Genomic DNA, 6,530 nt, shown 5'->3' on the forward strand with positions numbered 1-6,530 from the left:
CTCAATTTAATGATGAACTTTTAATTTCATTTGCGGTTGATGCAGAAACGGCCTGACCAACATTGCTGCTTTCTTAAACCTTGTGCTGAATGAATGAATGAGTGAATGGATGATACTTTATTGTCACATGTGACAAGTCACAGTGATATTCTTTGTTTTGCATACCCCAAGGTATGCAAAGAGTCGCCACACATACGAGTCGATAAAGTTACGTATCCCATTTTAACACAAACAATTTTTAACACTTTCCATTTGTCACCACTCTCCATAAAACAAAATCTTTCTTCCCAACTACTGCCTCTGTGCTGTTCTCCAATCTTTCCTGCCACTCTCGTCTTCTTTGAGTGTCCTGGACCCGTTTCTCTTCCCACAGATGCTGCCTGACCTGCCGAGTGTTTCTTCCACTCTGTGTTCAGATTTCCAGCACCTAGTATTTGATCTTCACTTGACATTCATCCCTTCACTTGATGCCCTGTTGACATAGAGAACTCTTAATAAAGCCACAGAAAAATCCTGGTTGTTGTCGTGTCTCTGGGTCCAACCCTGTTCACATTGTATGATTCCACCATTCTACACTGGCCACTTCTCTAGGTTTTGCTATATCTGATGTGAACTGTGGTGCTGCTGAGGCTCTTGCAAGATGCCCGTGAATTCCCCGATGAATTGTATAGCATGGGTCAATGCATGCAGCCCTGTGCTTAAATGACAGTTGCATCTGCCAAATCCTAATCTGTGCAGGTTTAGTGATGCCTGCCATTAGTAATCATGACTAATTCTACACATGAGTAAATTATTATCATCTTTACTCAGATGCTTTGATTCCCATTTTCTTTGCCAGAGGCAAGCTCTGTCTAATTCCAAAGAATCGTTCTATTGGACAGTAAAAATAAAAGTTTCCTCACGAGAATTGTCAGTGTCTATTATCCATGTAATGGGAGGGAGTCATTATCACCAGCTATTTGTTTACTGATCAGGGGGACACCATATCAAACGATAACGGGCAGGGAACAGAGTTATCTTAGTTTAGTGTTTTGGAGTTCTGCCAGTCTCATTGAGGGCAGTGTCAATGTTTTCTGTCACTTTAAACTGTTCTCAATGGAACAGAAGGGAATTTGCAAGCTTTTGTTGAATGTTTCTTTGTTTGGCCCTTTCCTGTGGTATTTAGTCTCTGCTGTTCGTAAATGAGTGTATCCTCCAGTGTTGCCCAAACATACTCCATGCTTTAGAGTACAGGTAGTTCTGCTATAAAGGTCTTTTTAATAGCTACAATAGCTCATTTTTGTTGCGTTAAAAATACTAAAGGCTGTATGTTATATGTTAATATAGTGCCATTGCACAATTGTCACAATATAAGTCTGATGAAAGGTCCAGATCTGAAACGTCACCTATCCATTTTCTCCAGGGATGCTGCCTGACCTGCTGAGTTACTCCAGCACTCTGTGTCAATAGGAGTGATTTCTTGCAAATTTTAATGGCCATCTGTGGTAAAACTGACAAGCTGCATTCTTATAATACAACAATGTGTTGTTGTTGGCTCCCCGACTTTTTTTTGTGCCAATTCCGCTTGTTTTCTGCTTGTCAATTTCCAAAGTAACTTTTAAGTAGCTCTCTGGATCCCATTCAAAATCATGTTATAATTAATTTGGTCCATGTAATACAATAGCATTCCCCCTAATTCATCAGTGGCATTATACCCAGTTAGTGTTATTGAAACATGCGTTACAGCAGAACAACCTGTAACTGGTTTGAACATTGAGCCTCCCAAGTGATTTTGGATATTATTTCCTATTCTTGTTTCGTCCATGGATGAAACAAATTGTTTATAATATAAAAACTGATTTAAAGAATAGTGAGCCTTAATGCCTCCTCTGCCGTTCAGTAAGATCATGTCTGATCATTTACCTCAACGCTACTTTCCTGTACTAATAACCATGTGTCTTGATTCTCTTAATAACTAAAAATCTAAAGATCTACCTCCACGAATGAGCCGCTACAGCCCTCTTGAGTTGGGAATTCCATGGATTTACCGGTTTCTGGGTGAAGAAATTTATTCTCACGAGTCAAGTGTTTAATTGTCATGTCTATTGGCAATGGAAAAATTAGATTCTTACTTGCTGTTGTTTAACAGGCCCATTAAAGTAATAACACACAAGGTTTAGTTTAGTTTAGAGGTACAGCGCAGAAATAGGCCCTTCGGCCCACCTAGTCCGCACTGACTAGCAATCCCCGCACACTAACACTATCTTACGTACAATTTACACTTATAGCAAGCCAATTAACCTACAAACCTGTACGTCTTTGGAGTGTGGGAGAAAACCGAAGATCTCGGAGAAAACCCACGCGGTCACTGGGAGAACGTACAGACAGCATCCGTAGTCAGGATCGAACCCGGGTCTCTGGTGCTGCAAGTGCTGGAAGACAGCAACTCTACCGCTGCGCCACAGTGCTGCCCGTGTAAGGTGTAAAACCAAAGTACGTAGTGCAACCAAAACAAAAGGGTCTTTTTATATTCTCACCCGAGTCATACCTGAACATCTTAAATGCCCCTGTATCACCGGACTTGAATGCCTGAGATCAAGTCCTCAGTAGATTGTAGACATCCTGGTTCATTGATGCGTTCTGGTTTGGGAACACTTGGATTGTGTTAATGGGAACACACTCCTCCACAAATTTTGTTCTGAAGTTGGTAACAACCGTGGCATATTGTTCAGGTCCCTGAACCTCGCCCAGTCTACCGACATCATGTGAACACAAGGTTACTCCACTGCCTCACCTGTCCAGCTCTGCACAACCCTCTCCACTGGAGCTCAGCTCATCAGTCACTGAAGAAAGAGCACAGCCAGCTAATCACACACGATGAGGGCGAGGGATGGAGTGACAGGCATCTTTGATGGTAGAGTTGCAGTGGTCAAGAGTATTTGATCCTCTGGTGCTGCAGGACTTATGGGGGTGGTAGCTGAGAAGTGACTTTGTTAAACTAGCCTTGTTGAAGACTCGGCTGTGATGGGGAATGCTGTCTGTTGAGCATGGCATGCAACTCTTCCAGTGCCAGTCGAGCATCTGTCTGGGGAGGGTCATAATGACGATGGTGAAATCCCTTTGGAGATAGCAAGGACGGCACTTCACTGCTAGATGTTCCAGGTGCGTCAGAGTAGGGGTTGCACAGGACTGGTAAGTTTGAACACTACGAAGAGTTCACCATGAGGCAGACACTGACACCTCCCTCTTTTCTCAATGCATCTGCCCTGTCTATGCAATCTTCAGGCTGAGTCTCAAGAGTTAGGGGCGAGTCACATTTCAGTGAAACAAAGGGCACAGCCTTCCCTCATGTCCCTTTCGTAAAGAGCTCTTGCCCTAAAGTCCTCAATCTTATTTTCTAGGGTTGGCTGCAGGTAAGAATGAAGATCGACATAAAATGCTGGAGTAACTCAGCAGGGCAGGCAGCATCTCTGGAGAGAAGGACTATGTGATGTTTCGGGTCGAGACCCTTCTTCAGAAGACTACATTGGCCAATAGGATGCAAAATGGGGGTGGGGTCGTATTCCCCAGGGTCTCAGTGCCTCGTTGCCACTTCCAGAAACTCTACTCACTGGTTATATAAGCATGGGTTTGGGAACTGCATTACTATCAAGAGATTGCAATATTGTTAATACATTTAAATGGTCCACCAGCCAGTCTGTGCAGTACTAATCTTTTCATCTCTATCCTGATTGCTTGACTTATTCATTTGACCTCTGGTTTTAAAGATGCCAGCATCAACATCAGCTGCATGTCTACACAGTCAAACACTGGAGGGATTTAGACAATAGACAATAGGTGCAGGAGTAGGCCATTCAGCCCTTCGAGCCAGCACCGCCATTCAATGTGATCATGTCTGATCATCCCCAATCAGTACCCCGTTCCTGCCTTCTCCCCAGATCCCCTGACTCCACTATCTTTAAGAGCCCTATCTAGCTCTCTCTTGAATGTATCCAGAGAATACTTTCAGTGTTTCCGTGAGATCATCTCTCATTCATCCCCACTCTCGATGAAGTCCAGTCCCGGCCTGTGATCTTTCCATGCACAACAAATGTGCCATTCCTGAAATACAACCTGGTGAACCTCTGCAGCACTTCCTTTATCACAAGTACATAACGTCCTCAGTGATGGAGGGTAAAACGGTTTCCACACAACATTCCTGATATGGTCTCACCAGGCTAGGGTAAGGTAAAGAGGCGTTAATAAATGTGAACCAGGATACTGAATTCAGTGCACTGACAGATGGGAAGCAGTGAAATTGAGGCGTCTAGGTGTCCTGGGGCATGTGTAAAGCACAAACGTCCCTGGAGAGTGCAGTCAGATCTAGTTATACAACGACAGGAAAAATCGAAAAGACAGTTATTGGCGAATATGGAGCAAACAGTAGAGAAACGGGACGTTTGCCCCAGAACTCTTGAGCATACCTCTCTTTAGCTAAATACGTATTCCCCAATCTCCCAATTGACCTCATTTTTTGATCTGCACTTTTTATGTAACTGTCACACTACATTCTGCAGTCCTTTCCTTTCAAAGTTTCCTTTATCCTTTTGCATTACCTGCTGCACACGTGTATAGTTTCAGTTTAATCGTGCACGGGTGACTGATCTGGATAGCAAACAAAAACAAAAAGCTTTTCATTGTAACTTGGTACACGTGACAAAAATAAACCAATACCAAAATATGTCCACAGATCATAAAGGTGACAAACAGATCAATGAGTGTAAGAAAGAAATGCAGACGCTGGTTCACATCGAAGGTAGACACAAAATGCTGGAGTAACTCAGCGGGTGAGGCAGCATCTCTGGAGAGAAGGAATGGGCGTCGCCCATTCCTTCTCTCCAGAGATGCTGCCTCACCCGCTGAGTTAAGGGCCCGTCCCACTTGGGCCTCATTTATGCGTCACGCAGATGGAGAGTGAAGATTTCGTACATCCCAAAATCCTGGGCGTCACTGCCTACGTCACCACGCACGCATCACGTGCGCGTCACGATGCGCCGTGGCGCGTAAATGACGCGCAAACGATGCCCAAGTGCGACAGGCCCTTTACGACAGCATTTTGTGTCTACCTTAGACAGCTCAATGAAATGGTTAACAATGCATAAGGGCGCTTTCATTCAGTACCAAGGCTTAACACGAGAGCAGGGAGATTTTGCAGAACCACTCAAAGAATTAGGTCACAGCTTGAGTACGCCAAACATTTCCATTAAGATTTTACTGCACTGGATATGATCACAGATTCACTGCAATCAACACTGAAAATGCTGTTCATCGATGGGAAACATTAATACTCTTCTTGCTGCAGACATTAGTTAACCAATTTCCAGCATTTTATTTTGGCACTGCAAATTTGCACTTTGTGCATAGTCTATATATTAATGATTTTGCAATTGTTTTTTTTAAAATAGATTCTTGCGATTGCTGTCCAAACAGTATTGTAGCGTTAAAGAAAGATGGCACAAGATTGTGTTTTCTTTCGCAACTCAGGTAGTGGGGAGATGTTTTGGCCTGTTGAGTCAGCAACAGCTCTGTGCAAGTGATTCTGCTAATGCCATCCTCCGACTTCTCCCATCAGCAGTGCACATTCTTTCAACTACATTTCCACTCTTATCTGAATACAACAAGTGGATCTACCTCCAATAATATCCAAGAGGTGCTTTCCAGTTACTAATTATTTGCTGTATAAAAGAATTTTCTCGTCACAACTGGCGGGAGAGTCTAGGACCAGAGGTCATAGTCTCAGAATTAAAGGCCGCTCTTTTAGAAAGGAGGTGAGGAGCACCTTCTTTAGTCAGAGGGGAGTTAATCTGTGGAACTCATTGCCACACGGGGCAGTGGGGGCCTCCAGTGGATATTTTTAAGGACAAGATGGACAAGAGACAAAGACAAGAGATGGACAATTGTATATGATGTATATCAATGATTTGGACGAGGGGATTGAAGGCTCTGTGGCAAAATTTGCAGATGATATGAAAATAGGTGGAGGGGCAAGTAGTGTAGAAAAAGCAGGGACACTGCAGAATGACTTGGACAGTTTGGGAGAGTGTGCAGAGAAGTGGCAGTTGGAATATAGTGCAGCCAAGTGTGGAGTCATGCATTTTGTTGGTAGGAATAAAGGTGTAGACTATTATCTAAATGGGGTAAGAATCCAGAAATTGGAGGTGCAAAGGGACTTGGGAGTGCTGGTGCAGGATTCCTAAAAAGTTAATCTGCAAGTCGAATTGATGGTAAAGAAAGCAAACTCAATGCTAGCATTTATTTCAAGAGGGCTTGAGTACAAAAACAGAGATGTATTGTTGAGGCTCTATAAGACATTGTTAAGGCGACATTTGGAATATTGTGAACAATTTTGGGCACCATATCTGAGGAAGGATGTGCTGGCTCTGGAGAGGGTCCAGAGGAGGTTTACAAGAATGATCCCAGAAATTAGTAGGTTAACCTATGAGTGTTTTGTCAGCACTGGGCCTGTACTCGCTGGAGCTGAGAAGAATGAGGGGGGACCTTATTGAAACATA

This window comes from Amblyraja radiata, chromosome 28 (genome assembly GCF_010909765.2).
Source record: "Amblyraja radiata isolate CabotCenter1 chromosome 28, sAmbRad1.1.pri, whole genome shotgun sequence".
Taxonomy (NCBI): Eukaryota; Metazoa; Chordata; class Chondrichthyes; order Rajiformes; family Rajidae; genus Amblyraja; species Amblyraja radiata.